The sequence below is a fragment of the Arvicanthis niloticus genome, chromosome 9, assembly GCF_011762505.2.
Source record: "Arvicanthis niloticus isolate mArvNil1 chromosome 9, mArvNil1.pat.X, whole genome shotgun sequence".
Classification (NCBI taxonomy): Eukaryota; Metazoa; Chordata; class Mammalia; order Rodentia; family Muridae; genus Arvicanthis; species Arvicanthis niloticus.
In genome coordinates, this window is record NC_047666.1 from 11,007,695 (window position 1) to 11,028,165 (window position 20,471).

At 39.2% G+C, this 20,471-nt stretch overlaps 1 gene segment (V, D, J or C); it reads left to right on the forward strand.

Annotated features, from left to right (window-relative positions):
- The window catches only part of LOC117715468 (immunoglobulin kappa constant-like), a 473,681-nt gene that overhangs the window by 43,845 nt on the left and 409,365 nt on the right, over positions 1-20,471 (forward strand).

Genomic DNA, 20,471 nt, shown 5'->3' on the forward strand with positions numbered 1-20,471 from the left:
TACCAGACAACATGAAGCTCATGAAGAAGAAAGAACAAGTGAGGATGCCTAGGTATTTCTTAGAAGGAGTTACTAAATACTCAAGGGAGCAAATATGGAGACAAAGTGTGGGACAGAATCTGAAGGAGAGGTTATATGGAGACCATTTCACCTGGGTATTCATTCCATGTGCAGTCACCAAAAATAGACGCCGATATGGATGTCAGGAAGGGAAAGCTGACAGCAGCCTGATAAGGCTGTCTCATCAGGGGTCCCCCAGAGTCTGACATACCCAGAGGCAGATACTCACAGCTAACCATTAATCTGATCAAAGGTTCCCAATGGAGAAGTTAGAGAGTAAACTGAAGGAGTCTAAAGGGTTGGTGGCCTCATGAAGAAAGCAACAATACCAACCAGCCAGAGCTCCCCAGGGTCTAAACCACCAGCCTAGGAGCACATATGGAGAGCCACATGACTCCAGCTGTACATGTAGGGGAGGATGGCCTTGTTGGGCATAGGTGGGAGACTAGGTCAATGGTACCTTAAAGGCTGAGCACTGAGTGGAGGGGGGGTAATCTGAGGATGGGGAGGGGGATTGGGGGGGTAGGTGGGTAAACACCCTCATAGAAGCAGGAGGAGAGGGGAAGGGATAAGGGGTTCCTGGGAGGTGGGGGTAATACGGTAAGGAGATAAAACTTGAAATGTAAATATAATATCCAATAAAAGAGGGGGAAAAAGGGAAAAGCGGTTAGAACCAACATCCTTAATAAAATGTCAGCGCTCTTTAAAAAAAAAACTATTTTGATGCTAAAATTTGTTTTGAGAATTGTATATTGCAGAATGATCAGCCTTGGTGTATCTACTCAACAAGCAATCTGGGCAGACCTGCTCAAACCTCTGAGGTCTGGGAATTCCATCTGGAGGCAGTGAAGACATAGCATCAGAGGCTTATCAATTTGCTCTTCCCCCCACTACTCTTCTAATATCTCAACGCCCATAGTCAGCTTGAAGAAGCTAATGAAGAGTCAGTGCCCCTATTCCCTGGGCTTGGGGACTAAGGTGGTAAATGTTGGGCTGTCTTTCTAGGGAAAAGTAGTGGTTTTGTCTGAATAGAGAGGATTAGCTAGGGTTTATTGCATAGCCATAACCTATTAGTAGAAATCTGTTTAGTTAGTATCAAGATGAAGATATAAATTCTTAAATGGCACCAATTTACTTTGATTACAAATTTTAAGGTTTTCATTGGTATGAGCTTCTTATTGATATAAGAGTGAGATGAATATTGTTACCCTCATAGGCATTGTACCAGTATAACACACTTAGGAATACAAGGCTTAGACCCAGTCCTTCCTTAACTTTTTTAACTGATTTGAGATGGTCAGCCTGTGAGTTAAGGGACTACAGCAAATTCATGGGTTGGAGTTTATTGTTAGGGTGTTTTCTATGTTTTATTTAGAAATAGCTGAGTGGAGTTAACAGGCAACAGTCCAGATTACCTTACATGGATAGTTGGTTTTCAAAACATCAGAAATCCTTAGGATTGACATGACAAACATTTCTGTATTAATGTTCATTTTGATTAGAGACCTGTCTGCTCCGGACAGCTTCCTATATTGAATTCTAAGAAGAAATTGAGCATCTTTGGAGTTACTCCAGTTGTGATGAGACAGCCACTAGACAAGAATTGCCTCTTTCCATCTGCAGACAAATTACTGTCCAGAAAAGGACACACTTGCAGAATAGTCGACTGATTATATCTGCCTAGACAGAGTAATCAGCCCTTAATAATTCTGCAGCACTAAGGTCTGTCAGATGATCCTGGGCCAGAAGGCTGAAGAACAGATGCTTCAACATTATGTAGTGGAGGGAGTGTCCAGGTGTTCAGAGGTCTCTATAAATTGGCTAAGTTTTAGAAGCTATGCTTTGTGCTTCCCACAATTATAGTTAACTCAGTCATTCTGGATTTCTGGGGTTGAAAACTTACAGCCTCATAGCCAATTCTGGCTATTTACCTTGAGAGAAAAGATTTGAGTGGATAGTCGTCAGCTGACATTCATCCTAAAGCCAAGGAAAAATCCAGGTTCAGAACTATGCGTTTTAGTTAGGAGAGATGACAGAGGTTCTGGTTAGTCAACAAAATGTTGGACTGGGTATGAGGACTATCTTGTACCTCACTGGTACAAATTGGCATAATTATGCTCTAATTATATTTTGAGAGAAAAGTTTTAACAGGAAGGGTGATATGTAGGAGGAGCTAAGGTGGGAGGAGTACTGAAAGGAAGAGAAGGAGTAAGAAGATGAGGAGAAGAAGGAGAGGAGAAGCTAGGTGATGAAAGAGAGAAAGAGGTGGGAGACAGGGAGGCAGATGTTCATGTATCTCCACCAGTCAAAGATAGTTGATATATCTAGGTTGGGTAGTGGGTTACACCTCTGATTGAGCAATACTAAACTTATAAAGCCTATGATTAACATTTTTTTAAAAAATGTATATGTGCAAAAAGGAAAAGGGGGCATGGGATAGGGGTTTTCTAAGGGAGGAATGAGGAAAGGGGATAGTATCTGAAGTGAAAATAAAATATCTAATAAAAATATGTCTTAATAAAAAAAGAAATTGTATGTAATGCAAATAAATAGAGATCTTTTTCTAGGAGACTTTAGGGAAAGGCTTCATATTTTACATTTTGAATATTTTAGACTTGAACTTTGAACATCTTTAGTGGAGGGTTATAAGTTTCTTTCCCTTTTGTTTCTTATGAAGAATGACCATCTTGGTGATATCTTGGCATGATGCTGTTGGTAGGGATGGTCCTGACTACTATGTTGCATCTCTCAGGAAAAGCTGAGGTGCTGGGCAGGGCTGCTCAGTTTCCTCTTGCTAGCTAGCATACTGTTCAAAGAGACATCTAAGTTACAAATAATATGAAAGTTCTTATGCAAAATATATTTTATACTACAGGCATGGGAGTTTTATTACTTTTTTGTATTTACTACTTTTCCATAGAGATTATTTAACCAGTAATTTCTACACTGAAGACTTCTGTTTCCATTTATGATGCATAGAATACTGGATGTAGCGCTTTGGAATCCTTGATTAGCCCACTAGATGCTAGTCTTGTCTGGTAGTTAACAGGCCCACGTTCCCTTCAAGTATGAATAAGTAATTGGATGCTGATTCACTGCGGGACAAGAAGCATGAGAGCTGATTACAGCAGAAAGGATTCTTGGTCCTATCAGCAAAGAGCTATCTAGATAAAATATGAGATGCTGAAGATAAGATAGTTTGCCCTTGATGATTGGTGAGGTGACTACTCTGTCATCTTCCTTCCCTTTGAGAAAAGAAAGTTCATTCACTGATTGCTGAAATAAACCTCACCAATGCACATTGCTTATTCTTCCTCTGTGCATGTGGAGTAATGATGTCAGGTGGTCAGGTGACCATTTGGGGCTATTAGACCTTTTTATCTACCTGAAAGTTAGCTCTGGAGATGTTCTGCCGATTGGCAGGATCTTCAATAGCTCCCATAGAAGGACTGGGGCTGTTCATAAGACCAAGGGACTCTACACCACCCAGGGAAAAATTAGCTACAAACAGTTGCTTCCTGGTTGTACTCAGACCTGCAATCTTCCTTGGTAGTTAGTGCTACAGTGTCTAGCCAAAAGAAGACTTGTACATAACATAAAATGATGGCTTCTACTAGGTCTCAGAGCAACCAGGTAGCAGGGCCTTTAGGAATCTGCTCAACTTCCACTCATTGAGAATGCAGTCAGTCACTCATTTTTTGCACTTAACATTATGTAGTCCAAACTCTGAGGACGGGTCACCTTCTGAGCAGTGTCATGCTTTGAGCCACTTATAGGGGGGAAAGGCTCCATTTTTCCACTCTGTAGTTTTCTTAAAAATAGTTCTGTGTTTTGTAGTCTCAAAAAAGATAAGGAAGGCTACTTCCTACTCCTCAAAGGAAAAATCTGCCAAGAAGAACTCTCAATTCTGTACATCTATGCTCCAAATGCAAGGGTACCCACATTCATAAAACAAACTTAGGTAAAGCTCAAAGTACACACTGAACCTCACACAATAATAGTTGGAGATTTCAATATCCCACTATCACCAGTGGATACATCATGGAAACAGAAATTAACAGACATACAGTAAAACTTAAAGAAGTTATAAATCAAATGGATTTAACAGATATCTTCACAACATTTTACCATAAAACAAAAGAATATACCTTCTTCTCAGCACCTCATAATTCCTTCTCAAAAACTGACCATATACTTGGTCACAAAAGAGGCTTCAACAGGTACAATAAGATGGATATAATCCCATGCATCCTAACAGATCACCATAGACTCAGACTTGTCTTCAATAATGACAAAAACATTGGAAAGCCCACCTAAATGTGGAAACTGAACAACACCCTACTCAATGACAACTTGGTCAAGGAAGAAATAAAGAAAGAAATTAAGACTTTGTAGAATTCAATGAGAATGAAGGCGCAACATATTCAAACTTATGGAACAGAATGAAAGCAGTGCTAAGAGGAAAACTCATAATAGCTCTGGGTGACCCTATAAGGAAATTGGAGAGACCATACACTAGTAGCTTAACAGCTCATCTGAAAGCTCTGGAAGAAAAAAGAAGCAAATACACCGAATAGTAGTAGATGGATGGAAATAATCAAACTCAGGGCTTAACTTAACCAAGTACAAACAAAAAGAAACTATACAAAGAATCAACAAAAACAGGAGCTTGTTCTTTGAGAAAATCAGCAAGATAAATAAACCCTTAGCAAGACTAACCAAAAGCCACAAAGACAATATCGAAATTAACAAAATCAGAAATGAAAAGAGAATAACAGAAAAACTGAGAAAATTGGAAAAAAGTCATCAGATCTTACTACAAATGCCTATATTCAAAAGACTGAAAAATCTGGATGAAATGGACAATCTTCTAGGTAGATACCAGGTACCAAAGATAAATCACAATCAGATAAACCATCTAAACAGTCCTATAACCACTAAAGAAATAGAAGCAATCATTAAAAGTCTCCCAACCAAAAACAAAAATACAAACAAACAAACAAACACAGGGCCAGATGGTTTTAGTGTTTAATTCTAAAAGACCCAACAAAGAAAGAACTACAGACCAATTTCTTTGATGAATATTGATACATAATTACTCAACAAAATTCTCACAAACTACATCCAAGAATACATCAAAATGGTCATGCACAGTGATTAAGGAGGCTTTATCCCAGGAATGCAGGAATGTTTCAATATATGGAAATCTATCAATGTAATCCAATATATAAACAAACTCAAGGGAAAAAAAAACATATGATCATCTGACTACATGCTGAAAAGCCTTTGAAAACATAAAGCATCAATTCTATTAAAAGTATTGGAAAGATCAGAAACTCAAGGTGTATACCTAAATACAACAAAAGCAATATACAGCAAACTAATAGTCAACATCAAACTAAATGGAGAGAAACTCAAGGAAATCCCATTTAAAAAGGGGACCAGAGAAGGCTGCCCACTCTCTCCCTACCTATTCACCTATTCAATATAGTATTGAAGTTCTAGCCAGAGCAATTATACAACAAAAAGAGATAAAAAAAGATAGAAATGGAAAGGGAAGAAGTCAAGATATCATTATTTACACATGATATGATAATATACTTAAGAGACCCCAAAAGCTCCACCAGAGAACTCCTAAACCTGATAAACAACTTCAGCAAAGTGGCTGGATATAAAATTAAATCAAACAAATTGGGAGGCTTCCTCTACTCAAAGAAAAAAACGGGTTGAGAAAGAAATTGAGGAAACGAGACCCTTCACAATAGTCACAAATAATATAGAATAACTTTGGTGTGACTCTAACCAAGTAAGCTAAAGATCTGTATGACAAGAACTTCAAGTCCCTGAAGAAAGAAATCAAAGAAGACCTCAGAAGATGGAAAGATCTCCCATTCTCATGGATTGGCAGGATTAATATAGTAAAAATGGCCATCTTACTGAAAAGAGTCTATAGATTCAATGAAATCCCCATCAAAATTCAAACTCAATCCTTCACAGACTTAGAAAGAGCAATTCTCAAATTCATTTGGAATAACAAAAAACCTAGGATAGCAAAAACTATTCTCAACAATAAAGAACTTCTAGGGGAATCACCATCCCTAACCTCAAACTGTACTACAGGGCAATAGTGATAAAAAAAAAAAACTGCATGGTATTGGTACAGAAACAGGCAAGTAGATCAACGAAATAGAATTGAAGACCCATAAATGAACCCACACACCAATGGTCACTTGATCTTTGACAAAGAAGCTAAAATTGTCCAATGAAAAAGAAGACAGCATATTCAACAAAGGGTGCAAGCTTAATTGGAGGTCAGCATGTAGAAGAATGAAAATTGACCCATTCTTATTTCCTTTTACAAAGTTCAAGGACAAGTGGATCAAGAAACTCCACATAAAACCTGATGTGCTGAATCTAATAAAACAGAAAGTGGGGAATAGCCTCGAACACTTTGGCACAGGGAAAACTTCCTGAACACAACACCAATGGCTTTAAGATTAACAAAGGAAAAATGGGACCTCATAAAATTGAAAAGCTTCTATAAAATGAAAGACACTGTCAATAGGACAAAATGGCAATCTGTTATCCTATATTCAGTTTATACGCATGTTCAGTTTTATGTTCGTTTGTTTGTATCTTTGGTTGTTTGGTTGACTGTTTTAAGGAAAACATATGAGCAATGAATCTTGAGGAGAGGGTAGTTAGGGATGCTGGAAGAACTGCAAGAAGAAAATGGTTGACATGTAACATATGAGAGAAGAATGAAGAAGAAAAAGAAAGAAGAAGAAGAAGAAGGAGAAGAAGAAGAAGAAGAAGAAGAAGAAGAAGAAGAAGAAGAAGAAGAAGAAGAAGAAGAAGAAGAAGAAGAAGAAGAAGAAGGAGAAGAAGGAGAAGAAGGAGAAGAAGGAGAAGAAGGAGAAGAAGGAGAAGAAGGAGAAGAAGGAGAAGAAGGAGAAGAAGGAGAAGGAGAAGGAGGAGAAGGAGAAGGAGGAGGAGGAGGAGAAGGAGGAAGAGGAGAAGGAGGAGAAGGAGGAGGAGGGGGAGGAGAAGGAGGAGGAGGAGGAGGAGAAGGAGGAGAAGGAGGAGGAGGAATAGGAGAAGGAGGAGGAGAAGGAGGAGAAGGAGAAGGAAGAAGAGGAGGAGGAGGAAGAGGAGGAGGAGGAGGAGAAGGAGGAGGAAGAGAAGGAGGAGGAGGAGGAGGAGGAGGAGGAGGAGGAAGAGAAGGAGGAGGAGGAGGAGGAGGAGGAGGAGGAGGAAGAGAAGGAGGAGGAGGAGGAGGAGGAGGAGGCAGAGGCAGAGCTTATCCCTTGCCCCTTCTGCTCTCTGGTTTTTTGCTACCATGACATGAGCAGCACTCTCTCCTGCCATGCACTTCCTCCATGATATCCAGTGACACCTTTGACCCACAGCAATGAAGACAAACTACCATGGACTGACACAGTGAGATAAAATGAATGTTCCTTTCTTTAAGTGTTTTACTAAGATAATCACTGTGTAGAAGCAACAAACTAGCACATCCACACAAACTTTGCTTTTCAACAAGTACACCTGACACATCTGTGTTCATCCTGTCTACACTGGAAGCAAACTATAGAAGGCCTATTCACATGAAGATTGATGGAAGATATCTGGAGTTCTCCAACAACTGCTTTTTAACCTAAAACCTCCTGTCCCTGTTCCAACACTGTGATTCAAACTGGTGCTTAAGGCTGGGTGTGGTGGCCCATACCACTGATCCCAGTGCTAAGGAAGAAACAGGTGGAATTTTGTGAAATCAAAATCCACCTGCCTGTTTCACAAATGGTGATACTTAACTCAAAAGTGAATAACAAGAACAAAATGTTTTCAACTAATTTAAGTTAATAAATGTTTGAGATTAATTAAGGTAGTGTTTTTATTGAAGTACAAAGTATTTCCCTCAACAAATATCAAACACTGTTAATGATTATAAGACAGAAAAACAAACACAACTCTCATGATACAAAATTATTCTCACCATGAGTGTGGTGTACTATAGAATGAGGTATCACAGTACTTGGATAAGAGTTTCCAATTCAAATGATGTGTTCATTAATTTTCTTCCAAACTTTGCAACAGTTAGGCATAGCAGCTGCAGGAAGAAGGGGAAGTGGAGGGTCTAGAGATGTGTGGTTCTGGGAGATTAGATGAGAAGACAGCAGCGGCAGATGTGGCCTAGGAATAGTACACATAGATCAGATATGTTGTTTAAGAAGTCAAATATAATGCTTTCTCTGCTTTTTTGCATTCTAGATTTTTACAGACTCATAAAAATCTGTGTGTTTGTGTGTGTGTTTGTGTGTGCATGTTAGTGCCCACATGTGTATGTCACATGTAAATAGATGGAAGACTAGAGATTGGAAGTACATTAGTTGGAGGGAAAGTTGGTGACAGGAGAAACAAGGGAAAGCAGACTGTCAAAATACGATATAATTTTATATTTTTATGAAAGCAAATATTATAAGTGTAAATACATAAACTTACCCAAAAGGATAAGTTGAGGGATATTGCCAGGGTTCAAAAATGGAGGGAGACCTCTAAAAGCTGAGCAAAACAAAAGCCAGGCTCACTTCTATATCCTCCAGTGGAAATATAGCAGAGGCTTTTGCTTTTAGCCCATGGAGACTCATGGTTAAATTTTTCACACCAGAATATAAGATAATAAACTTGTCATATTCAACACACAGAATTTAAACATGAGAAAAAAGACACAAATGTTTTCACCTCGTTTTTCCATAGTACTTTCAAGTTAAAACTATCTGTTCATTAATTTTCTACCAAACTTTGATTCAGTTAGGTATAGCAGCTTCACACAGAAGGGGAAGTGTGTACATTTGAGAATACACAGTGCAGGCAGCTGTATAGAATCTCAGAGGAGGTTTGTTTAGGAGGCTGAAGCACTGTTGGAGGATAGTTGTAATCTGCTGACAGTAATAACCTATCAGGTCTTCAGCCTGCACATTGCTGATGGTGAGAGTGAAAACAGCCCATGAAACAATCAGGGACCCCAGTGTACCAGTTGGATGCCCCATAGATAAGCAGTTCAAAAGACTTCCCTGGTTTCTGAAGGTACCAGGCTACAGCAGTACCCACATTCTGACTGGCCTTGCAGGTCATAGTGACCCTGTCTGCTACTGATGTGGACATGGATTTGGGAGACTGGGTCATCACAATGTCTCCATCAGCACCTGCAATCATAAATAATGAATATATATATATATATATATATATATATATATATATATATATGTATAAACAAAAACTTCATGATAAAAATGATAGAATCTAAAATATTGTTTCTAATGCATTGTCTGCTTACTATTGACTTCCTATAGAAAACAGCTATTTCATTACAAATAAACTATTTTTAAGATATTTTAAAACTAATATCTCACCAGACACATAGAGTAGCAGGAATATGAAGACCTGGGTCTTTGACTCCATCTTGAGGTCCCTGCTTGTCTGATTTAATTCAGATCTCACTGCAAAGGCCTGGTTTATAAATCAAGGGAAGCTGGGTTGGCCTCTAGAGACCTATGCAAAGTAGTCATTAAATAAAGAAGTAAATTGCCTGGACACAAGGTTGTGAGAATATCCATGTTAAATGAAAGGGCAACGAGTACCATCAAAGACAAAAAGCAATCACTGGGAATGAAGTCAACATAGAAGCTCAAGAGCAAATTTGAAGCTCTGAAACAGGTATTTAGATTCTTTCATAACAGGCTTCAATTCAAAATCAAAGACATTGACACCACGTGAGGTTTTGCAAAATCCCAACACTATGCATTATGAGTATATGTCAATATAGTTAATTTTCCAGCAAGGACAGGAGATAAGGAGCAGGGTGGGTAGGTAAGTGCCCTCTGAAAGATATAAATAACTCCCTTAAGTAAATATAGGAAAACACAGACAAACAGGTAAAAACCCTTAAAGGGAAAACAAATAAATCCCTTAAAGGCATACAAGAAAATACAATCAAGCCAGTGAAGAAATTGAACGAAACAAAGACCTAAAAATAAAAATAGAAACAATGAATAAATCACAAATGGAGGGAACCGTGGAGATATAAAACACAGAAAAGAGGTTGGGAGCTCCAGACAGTGGTTGAAAGCTTTGCTTTCACCAACAGAATACAAAAGATAGAAGAGAAAATCCCAGGCTTAAAAAATACCATAGAAGATATTGTCACAACAGTCAAAGAAAATACAAAGCATAAAGAGCTCCTAACCCAAAACATCCAAGAAATGTGGGACTCAGTACAAAGATCAAACATAAAAATAATAGAAATAGAATAGAGTGAAGATTCACAGATCAAAGAGCCAGAAAAATCTTTAACAAAATCATAGAAGAAAACGTTCATAACCTAAAGAAAGAGATATATTATAATGTACAAGCCTACAGACCACCAACTAGAAAAGAAAATCCTCCTATTACAGAATAATCAAAACAATAAATGCACAGAACAAAGAAAGAATATTAAAATGGTATAAGGGGGAAAGGCCAAGAAATGTATAAAGGAAGACCTGTCAGAATTACACCAGACTTCTCAACAGAGGCTCTCAAAGCCAGAGGATCCTGGACAGATAGATGTCATACAAACCCTAAGAGAATAAATGCCAGCCCAGGCTACTATAGTCAGCAAAAATTTCAACCACCATACATGAAGAAACCAAGATTTTCCATGACAAAATCACTTAAAAATATCTTTCCAGCCCTACAGAGATTCATAAAAGGAAATCCCCTGCTTCCTGCTGTTATAGAGGACCCTGGTTTTTTTCCCAGCACCCATTTCAACTAGATCAAAAACTCCTGTAACTCCAGATCCGTAAATTCTGTTGGCCTCTTCTGATGGCTTTGAGCCCTCACACATACATATAACTATACCCCCTCCACAGACACATACACAGAATCTGTCAAGGAAAAAAATAGTGCCTCAGGCTGGCAATTTTACTCACCCTTTATCAGGAAAGGTAAAGGTTACAGTTTGATTTCCAGATACCACCTAGTGGAAAGAATGAACTAACTTCTGCAAGTTGTCCTTTGACCTACAGAGAGAGAGACAGAGAGACAGAGAGAGAGAGAGAGAGAGAGAGAGAGAGAGAGAGAGAGAGAGAGACAGACAGACAGAGACAGAGACAGAGACAGAGACAGAGAGAGAAACAGAGAGAGAAACAGAGAGAGAAACAGAGAGATGAGTGCATGCATGCCCGACAATAAATGTATTTCTTGATTATTTTTCAGATTATAAAATTTCTGTTTATTATCTTTTTTAAATTTGAAACTTTTTCCCATTTTTTATTAGATATTTTATTTACACTTCAGATGCCATCCCCTTTCCCCCATTCCCTGCCTTACAAAATCCCTATACCATGCCCCCCTTTTCCTTTTTGCATTTATACATTTTTTTAAAAATGTTAAACATAGGTTTTATAAGTTTGGAATTGTTCAATCAGAGGTGTAACCCACTACTCAACCTAGATATAACAACTATCTTTGACTGGTGGAGATACATGAACATCTATCTCTCTGTCTCCCCCCTCTTTCTCTCTTTCATCACCTAGCTTCTCTTCTCCTTCTTCTCCTCCTCTTCTTACTCCTTCTCTTCCTCTCAGTACTCCTTCCCCCTTAGCTCCTCCTACATATCACCCTTCCTGTTAAAATGAAAATTTTCCCCCTAAAATACAATTAGAGCATAATTATGCGTATTTGTACCAGTGAGGTACAAGATAGTCCTAATACCCAGTCCATCATTTTGTTGACTAACCAGCACCTCTGTCATCTATCCTAACTAAAACATTTAGTTCTGAACCTGGCTTCAGGATGAATGTCAGCTGACGACCATCCACTCAAATCTTTTCTCTCAAGGTAAATAGCCAGGATTGGCTATGAGGCTATAAGTTTTCAACCCCGTCAGAAATCCAGAATGACTGAGTTAACTATAATTGTGGGAAGCACAAAGCATAGCTTCTAAACCTTAGCCAATTTATAGAGACCTCTGAACACCTGGACACTCCCTCTACTTCAAAACGTTGGACCATCTGTTCTTCCACCTTCTGGCCCAGGATCATCTGACAGACCTTAGTGCTGCAGAATTATTAAGGGCTGATTACTCTGTCTAGGCAGATATAATCAGTCGACTATTCTGCAAGTCTGTCCTTTTCTGGACAGTAATTTATCTGTAGAAGGACAGAGGCACTTCTTGTCTAGTGGCTGTCCACCACAACTGGAGTAACTCCAAAGATGCTCAATTTCTTCTTAGAATTCAATATAGGAAGCTGTCAGGAGCAGACAGGTCTCTAAACAAAATGAACATTAATACAGAAATGTTTGTCACGTCAATTCTGTGGATTTCTGATGTTTTGAAAACCAACTATCCATGTAAGGTAATCTGGACTGTTGTCTGTTAACTCCACTCAGCTATCTCTAATAAAACATAGGAAGCACCCTAACAATAAACTCCAAGCCATGAATTTGCTATAGTCCCTTAACTCACAGGCTGTCCATCTCAAATCAGTTAAAAAAGTTAAAGAAGAACTGGGTCTAAGCCTTGTATTCCTAAATGGGTTATACTGGTACAATGCCTATGAGAGTAACAATATTCGTCTCACTTTGATATCAATAAGAAGCTCATACCAATGAAAACCTTAAAATTTGTAATCAAAGTAAATTGGTGCCATTTAAGAATTTATATCTTCATCTTGACAATAATTGTACAGATTTCTACTAATAGGTTATGGCTATGCAATAAACCCTAGCTAATCCTCTCTATTCCCACAAAACCACTACTTTTCCCTAGAGGGACAGCCCAACATTTACCCCCTTAGTCCCCAAGCCCAGGGAATAGGGACGCTGACTCTTCATTACCTTCTTCAAGCTGATGAGGAGTGGGGGGAAAGGCAAATTGATAAGCCTCTGATGCTGTGTCTTCACTGTCTCCAGATGGAATTCCAGGACCTCAGAGGTTTGAGCAGGTCTGCCCAGCTTGCTTGTTGAGTAGATACACCAAGGCTGATCATTCTGCAATATACAATTCTCAAAACAAATTTTAGTATCAACATAGTTTTTTTTAAAGGGGGCTGACATTTTATTAAGGATGTTGGTTATAACCACTTTTATTTTTTCCCCTCTTTTATTGGATATTATATTTACATTTCAAATTTTATCCCCTTACTGCATTACCCCCACCACCAAGGAACCCCTTATCCCACCCCCCCTCCTCCTGCTTCTATGAGGGTGTTTACCCATATACCCCCCAATCCCCCTCCCCACCCTCAGATTACCCCCCCCACTCAGTGCTCAGCCTTCAAGGTACCATTGACCTCATCTCCCACCTATGACCAACAAGGCCATCCTCCCCTACATGTACAGCTGGAGTCGTGTGTCTCTCCATATGTGCTCCTAGGCTGGTGGTTTACACCCTGGGGAACTCTGGCTGCTTAGTATTGTTGCTCTCCTCATGGGGCCACCAACCCTTTAGGCTACTCTCTAATTTCTCCATTGGAAACCTTTGAGCTGATTAATGGTTAGCTGTGAGTATCTGCCTCTGGGTATGTCAGACTCTGGGGGTCCTCTAAGGAGACAACCTTATCAGGCTGCTGTCAGCTTTCCTTTCCTGACATCCATATCAGCGTCTATGTTTGGTGACTGCACATGGAATGAATATCCAGGTGGAATGGTCTCCATATAACCTCTCCTTCAGATTCTGTCCCACACTTTGTCTCCATATTTGCTCCCTTGGGTATTCAGTTACTCCTCCTAAGAAAGACCTAGGCATCCTCACTTGTTCTTTCTTCTTCATGAGCTTCATGTCATCTGGTAGTTGAATCTTTGTTGTTTCAAACTTTTGGGCTAATCTCCGCTTATCAGTGAGTAAATACCGTGTGTGTTCTTTTGTGATTGGGTTACCTCACTCAGGATGATATTTTCTAGTTCCATCCACTTACCTAAGAATTTCTCGAATTCATTATTTTTAATAGCTTAGTAATATTCCATTGTGTAAATATACCACATTTTTTGTATCCACTCCTCTGTTGAAGGGCTTCTAGGTTCTTTCCAGCTTCTGGCTATTATAAATAAGGCTGCTATGAACATAGTGGAGCATATGTCTTTGTTATATGTTGGAGCATTTTCTGGGTATATGCCCAGGAGTGGTATAGCTGGGTCCTCAGGTAGTGCTATGTCCAATTTTCTGAGGAACCACCAGACTGACTTCCAGAGTGGTTGTATCAGTTTGCAACCCCACCAACAATGAAGGAGTGTTTCTCTTTCTTCACATCCTCGCCAGCATCTACTATCACCTGAATTTTTGATCTTAGCCATTCTGACTGGTGTGAGGTGGTATCTCAGTGTTGTTTTGATTTGCATTTCCCTGATGACTAACGATGTTGAGCATTTCTTAAGGTGCTTCTCAGCCATTCAAGTTTCCTCAGTTGAGAATTCTTTGTTTAGCTCTGTACCCCATTTTTAAATGGGGTTAATTTGTTGTTTGGTGTCTAATTTCTTGAGTTCTTTGTATATCTTGGATATTAGCCCTCTATCGAATGGAGGATTGGTAATGATCTTTTCCAAATCTGTTAGTGCTGTTTTGTCTTGTTGACAGTGTCCTTTGCCTTACAGAAGCTTTGCAATTTGATGAGGTCCCATTTGTCGATTCTTGATCTTAGAGCATAAGCCATTGGTATTCTGTTCAGGAACTTTTCCCCTGTGCCTAGGTATTCGAGGGTCTTCCCCAACTTCTCTTCTGTTAGTTTCAGTGTATCTGGCTTTATGTGAAGGTCCTTTATCCACTTGGACTTGAGCTTTGTACAAGGGGATAAGAAAGGATTAATTTGAATCCTTCTACATGTTGACCTCCAGTTGAGCCAGCACCACTTATTGAAAATGCTGTCCTTTTTCCACTGGATGGTTTTAGCTCCCTTGTCAAAGATCAAGTGACCATAGGTGCTCAGGTACATTTCTGGGTCTTCAATTCTATTCCATTGTTCATCCTTTCTGTCTCTGTACCAATACCATGCAGTTTTTATCACTACTGCTCTGTAGTACAGTTTGAGATCCGGGATCGTGATTCCCCCAGAAGTTCTTTTATTGTTGAGGCCTAAGTTTGAGTCCCTGTTCGGGCATCAAAAAATGTCATGGCCCAAGCAAAATGTTGAGGCCAGGGCTGCCCCGCATTTGGGCGACCACTGTATTCAGGCCCAAGCTGCTGCTCCAGTCCACACGTCAGGGTTCAGCAAGAGAGAGAGTGAAGGCGGTCTTGAAGAATGGAGACCAGACAGAGTGTGTTTCAATCCCGTTTATTCTTCAGTCTCTCTTCCTCTCTCCAAGTCCCAAGTCCTAAGTTTTTATTCCCTAGTTCCTAGTCCCTAGTGCCTCCAAGTTCTAAGTTACTTCTTCCAAGTTCTCTTTCAAGTGCCTGCTACCTAATGCCTAATTCCTACTCTAAGTTGTACTCCAAGTTGTACTCTCTGAAGTGTCTGATTCTCTCCATCTGCCTCTGCCTTTTATATATCTCACTTCTAGGCCATACCTTTTGGTCACACCTTTAATCAAGCCCTTAGTTCTTGTCTCTAAATCTGATCTCTACACTTCTAAGTCACACTCTTAAGTTACACACCTTTAATCTCACACACCTTTAATCTCACACACCCAAGATATCTAAACCAAGTTTATCTGAGTGTGCTCAGCTGTTGTAGGCTACTGTAATCCAAGTCTCATGTCAGGGTATATGGCTCAAGATGGCTGCAAAGCTGATAGCCTCTTGCTGATAAAAGTCGGCCCCCAACATTTTGTTATTGCGAATAGTTCACCCTATCCTAGGTTTTTTTGTTATTCCAAATGAATTTGAAGATTGCTCTTTCTATCTCTATGAAGAATTGATTTGGATATTTGATGGGTATTGCATTGAATCTATAGATTGCTTTTTGGCAGGACGGCCATTTTTACTAAGTTAACCCTGCCAATCCAGAAGCATGGGAGATCTTTCCATCTTCTGAGATCTTCTTCAATTTCTTTCTTCAGAGACTTGAAGTTCTTGTCATACAGATCTTTCACTTGCTTGGTTAGATTCACTCCAAGATATTTTATTTTATTTTATTTTATTTTATTTTATTTTATTTGTGGCTATTGTGAAGGGTGTCATTTCCATAATTTCTTTCTCAGCCTGTTTATCCTTTTAATAGAGGAAGGCTACTGATTTGTTTGACTTGACTTTATATCCAGCCACGTTGCTAAAGTTGTTTATCAGGTTTAGGAGTTCTCTGGTGGAAGTTTTAGGGTCACTTATGTATACTATCATATCATCTGCAATTAGTGAAATTTTGACTTCTTCCTTTCCTATATGTATCCCTTTGGCTTCCTTTTGTTGTCTAATTGCTCTATCTAGGACTTCCAGTACTATATTGAATAGGTAAGGTGAGAGTGGGCAGCCTTGTCTAGTCCCTGATCTTAGTGGGATTGCTTCAAGTTTCTCTCCATTTAGTTTGATGTTGGCTACTGGCTTGCTGTATATTGCTTTTACTATGTTTAGGTATGGGCCTTGAATTCCTGATCTTTCCAAGACTTTTAACATGAAGGGATGGTGAATTTTGTCAAATGCTTTCTCAGCATCTAGTGAGATGACCATGTGGTTTTTTTTCTTTAAGTTTATTTATGTAGTGGATTACATTGATGGATTTCTGAATATTGAACCATCCCTGCATTCCTCAAGTCCAAGTTGCCCTCAGACCTCCAAAACACAACATTGTACATATTCACCTACAAATAAAGAGAGGGGGACAGTGAGGGACAAAGAGAGAGGCAGAGAGAGAGAGAGGCAGAGAGAGAGGCAGAGGGAGAGATGCACACATCCACATGAAGATTAAATAAATATGTGGAATAAAAATTAAGAGTTTGTAAAAAGAAAAAAATCAGGGAAAATACATACACAATTAAGGAAGAAAACTCCCTAGAAGCTAGAAAAAGAAAGAAAATTTTTATTTGCCTGGAGACAACAAACAAAAATGCAAATAGCCAACATCACCACCTCAGTCAATAGAAACTTATGATTGATATCAGATTGACAGAACTAAAAAATGAATAAATCCCTCACCTTCAAGCAACAGAGTTTGTATTAAATTGTTACAAAAGGACTACAAAGATGACACTGAGTTCTTTTCTACATTTTGGTGTATAGGCTTTTCATACCAAAAGATGTAAGAGACATTGGACACATTACATTTTTGCTGGGCTCTGCAAATTTTTCGTCACTTTTTCAGGCACACCAGCTCTCAGGCAGAAGGGGAAGTTTGCAGGCCAGGGCTGGGTGGTTCAGGCAGCTGGTGAGACTCAACAAGGTTTGTATAGGAGGCTGAATCACTGTGGGAGGAATCGCTAAATGCTGTTGACAGAAATAAACTCCCACGTCTTCAGCCTGCACACTGCTGATGGTGAGAGTGAAATCTGTCCCAGATCCACTGCCTATGAAGCCATCAGGGACCCCAGGTTCCCTAGTGGATGCCCAGGTGATCAGCAGTTTAGAAGTTTGCCCTGGTTTCCACTGGTGTCAGACCAAACAGTTCCTTTGGTTTCCAATCCATAAAAGACTCTGACTGGTCTTGCAGCTAATAGTGGCCTTCTTTCCTGCAGACACAGCCAGGGATGATTAAGACTGTGTCATCACAATTTCCCCACAGGTACCTGCAATAATGAGTAGATGGTGAAAATGCATACATACAGAAACATAGATTAGAATAAAAAAGAGATTGGTTATAAACCTGTAGTTTTCAGATTAAAGGATTCTCACTTGTTACCTAAATACTGATTTTCCTCGTAACTGTGTACTAAATGGAAAATCTAAATAAGTATTGTGTACTGTTTTATAGTTTGTATAAAAAATTGCAAAAACTAAAAATGAGTATTGAAAAAAGAATAATAGTTGAAATTTGTCATTTAAATGACATTACAATGTCATATTATCAGAGCATTTTTATGTAAGAAATATTCCACACTGGCACATATTATAAATTTATTATATACAAAGATGTGACTCTGAAAATATTATAATACTCTAAATTTCTCACCAGATACACGTAACAGCAGGTACATGAGAACCTGGGTCAGTGATCCCATCTTGCTCAGCCTGCCTGTCTAATGCAGTTCAGTCACAATGAAAAGGTCTGGTTTATAAATTCTGAACAGCTGGGCTGGGCTGGAGAAACCCATGCAAACGAGACAGAAAATAAAAAACAAATGCCTGGGCAGTGCATGAGAGTGGATGATGTCAATCAACAGGCAAAAATACCATCAAAGAGAGCACAGGTAAACACTGAAAGTGATTTGTTTCCTCATCTCCAACAGAAATCTACTACAGGATCTAGTAGGTTTGAGTTAAAATACAAGACAAATTTAAATCAGGTAACTTTTGTAGAAACTTCAGGAGAGCTAGAACAGATTAACAATTCTAGAAAACATGGTAAGATATGCTGCAAAAAATCACAAGAATACAAGAAAGAAACAGAGTAAGAAAATTGTCCTATAAAAGATAGTAATGATGGAGGAAGGGAAGGATGGAAGACAAAAAAAATGAAGATAATTGTTCATTGTTTCCCATCTCCAAATCCACTCTTATAATGAGAACATGAACAGTGCCTTAGTCATTGGGCCCAAACTTCCAAGATAAACATTAGACAGAGATGCAAGAAGAAGCTCAAATTAGCTCTGTGGAAATCTTGGGGGACATGAACCCAGTCCTAGGATCAGAGAAGACTTAATCACAAAGTAAAGGCAAACCCAACAGAAACTAACAATCATGTTTCATACAGCTCCAGGGAACCTAATGAGGGTTCTAACTTTGGGGAAATGGTAGAGAATAAACCAAACCAGGTTTCTTCACCTCATCATGCCTGGAAAACAGCAATACCAAAGGGGTTTATTATACAAAGGCATATTCTAGAAAACTCTAGAAATTAACAGGATTAAAACTGTCTAAATATGGTCTTGCTCATTCTTTAAAAATTCTCCAGAATGGCACATAGCCACCTGAAATCAAGTAATGGTTTTACAGAGACCAGTAGTCCACAATATCAGAGATTGTTCACATCCCAAGGAAAAATGTTTGAGTGTGAAGAAATATCAGTAGCAATAACAAATATGAAATAACCATCTGAATTCAGATTAGTGAATTACCAGAGTATATATAAGATGAGTTATAAATCTAGTATTATGTGTAAAGTACAAGAAACAGAAAATTAAACAAAATATCATGACAGAGTGAGATTCACATCTGTAACACAGAACTAAGAACACAGAAGCAGGAGAACCATGAGCTTATGGCCAGCCTGTGGTGCATGACAAGTTCTAGGCCAGTCTAATCTATGCACAAAGACAACCTTTCGAAATGTACATCATTAGTCAACTGGTTACATCTCATGGTATTTGATATCCAAAGTAAATTATTCATCTGATATTAATGTGCTAACATTAAGCCAGAATATTATTGAAATTAAGTATACATTTAATCAATATGCATTTTCTTCTGTTTTGCATTAAATATATAATTTTATAACATTTCAGGTACAAAACATTAAATGATTTGTGATAAGCATGTTCAGATCTCATTTATAAACCACTAACATACCAACATAATACAGAGATGATTTGTGGATTAAGAAAGCTCCCAATTGACACCAATGAAGGAGATAGGGGAAGGACTGAAGGAGTTGAAGTGGTTTGCAATCCCTTAGGCAGGCAGAACAACAATATCAACCAACCAGACCCCTCAGAGTCCCCAAAAACTGAACCACCAACCAAGGAGTACACATGGAGGGACCCATGGCTGCAGCTGCATATGTATCAGAGGATGTCCTTATCTGGTGTCAATGGAAGGGAAGGCCCTTGATCCTAAAAGGTCTCTATTCCTCATTGTAGGGGAATGCTAGGGTGGTGAGGCAGGAGTGGATGGGTGGAAAAGCACCCACATAGAAGTAGGGGGAGGAGATATAGGATAGGGGTTTGCAGAGGGGAAACCTGGAAGGGGGATAACATTTGAAATGTAAATAAATAAAATAACCAATTTTTTTTAAAAAATCCCCCAATCTCTGGTGTTGGCAGGCCTTGTAGCCCCTGAGTGCAACAGGCCTCCAGGGATACAGGTAAAGCTGGGAGTTTCTGATGACAGAGAGCCACTGGAATTTCAAGTAGAGCTGTTTGTCCTGAGAGGCAGCAGAATTCCACAGATACAGGCAGAGCTGGTAGTCACTGATGGCTTTAGGCCTCTGGATGTTTCAGATAGCAGCAGGCCTCTTGGGATGCAGGCAAAGCTGGTAGTCCCTATTGCTGTAGACCTCCAGGATTTCTGGTAGAGGTGTAGAGAGGGATAGAGAGCAGAGATCATGGCAGACTTCACAGCTGCTGGGCTT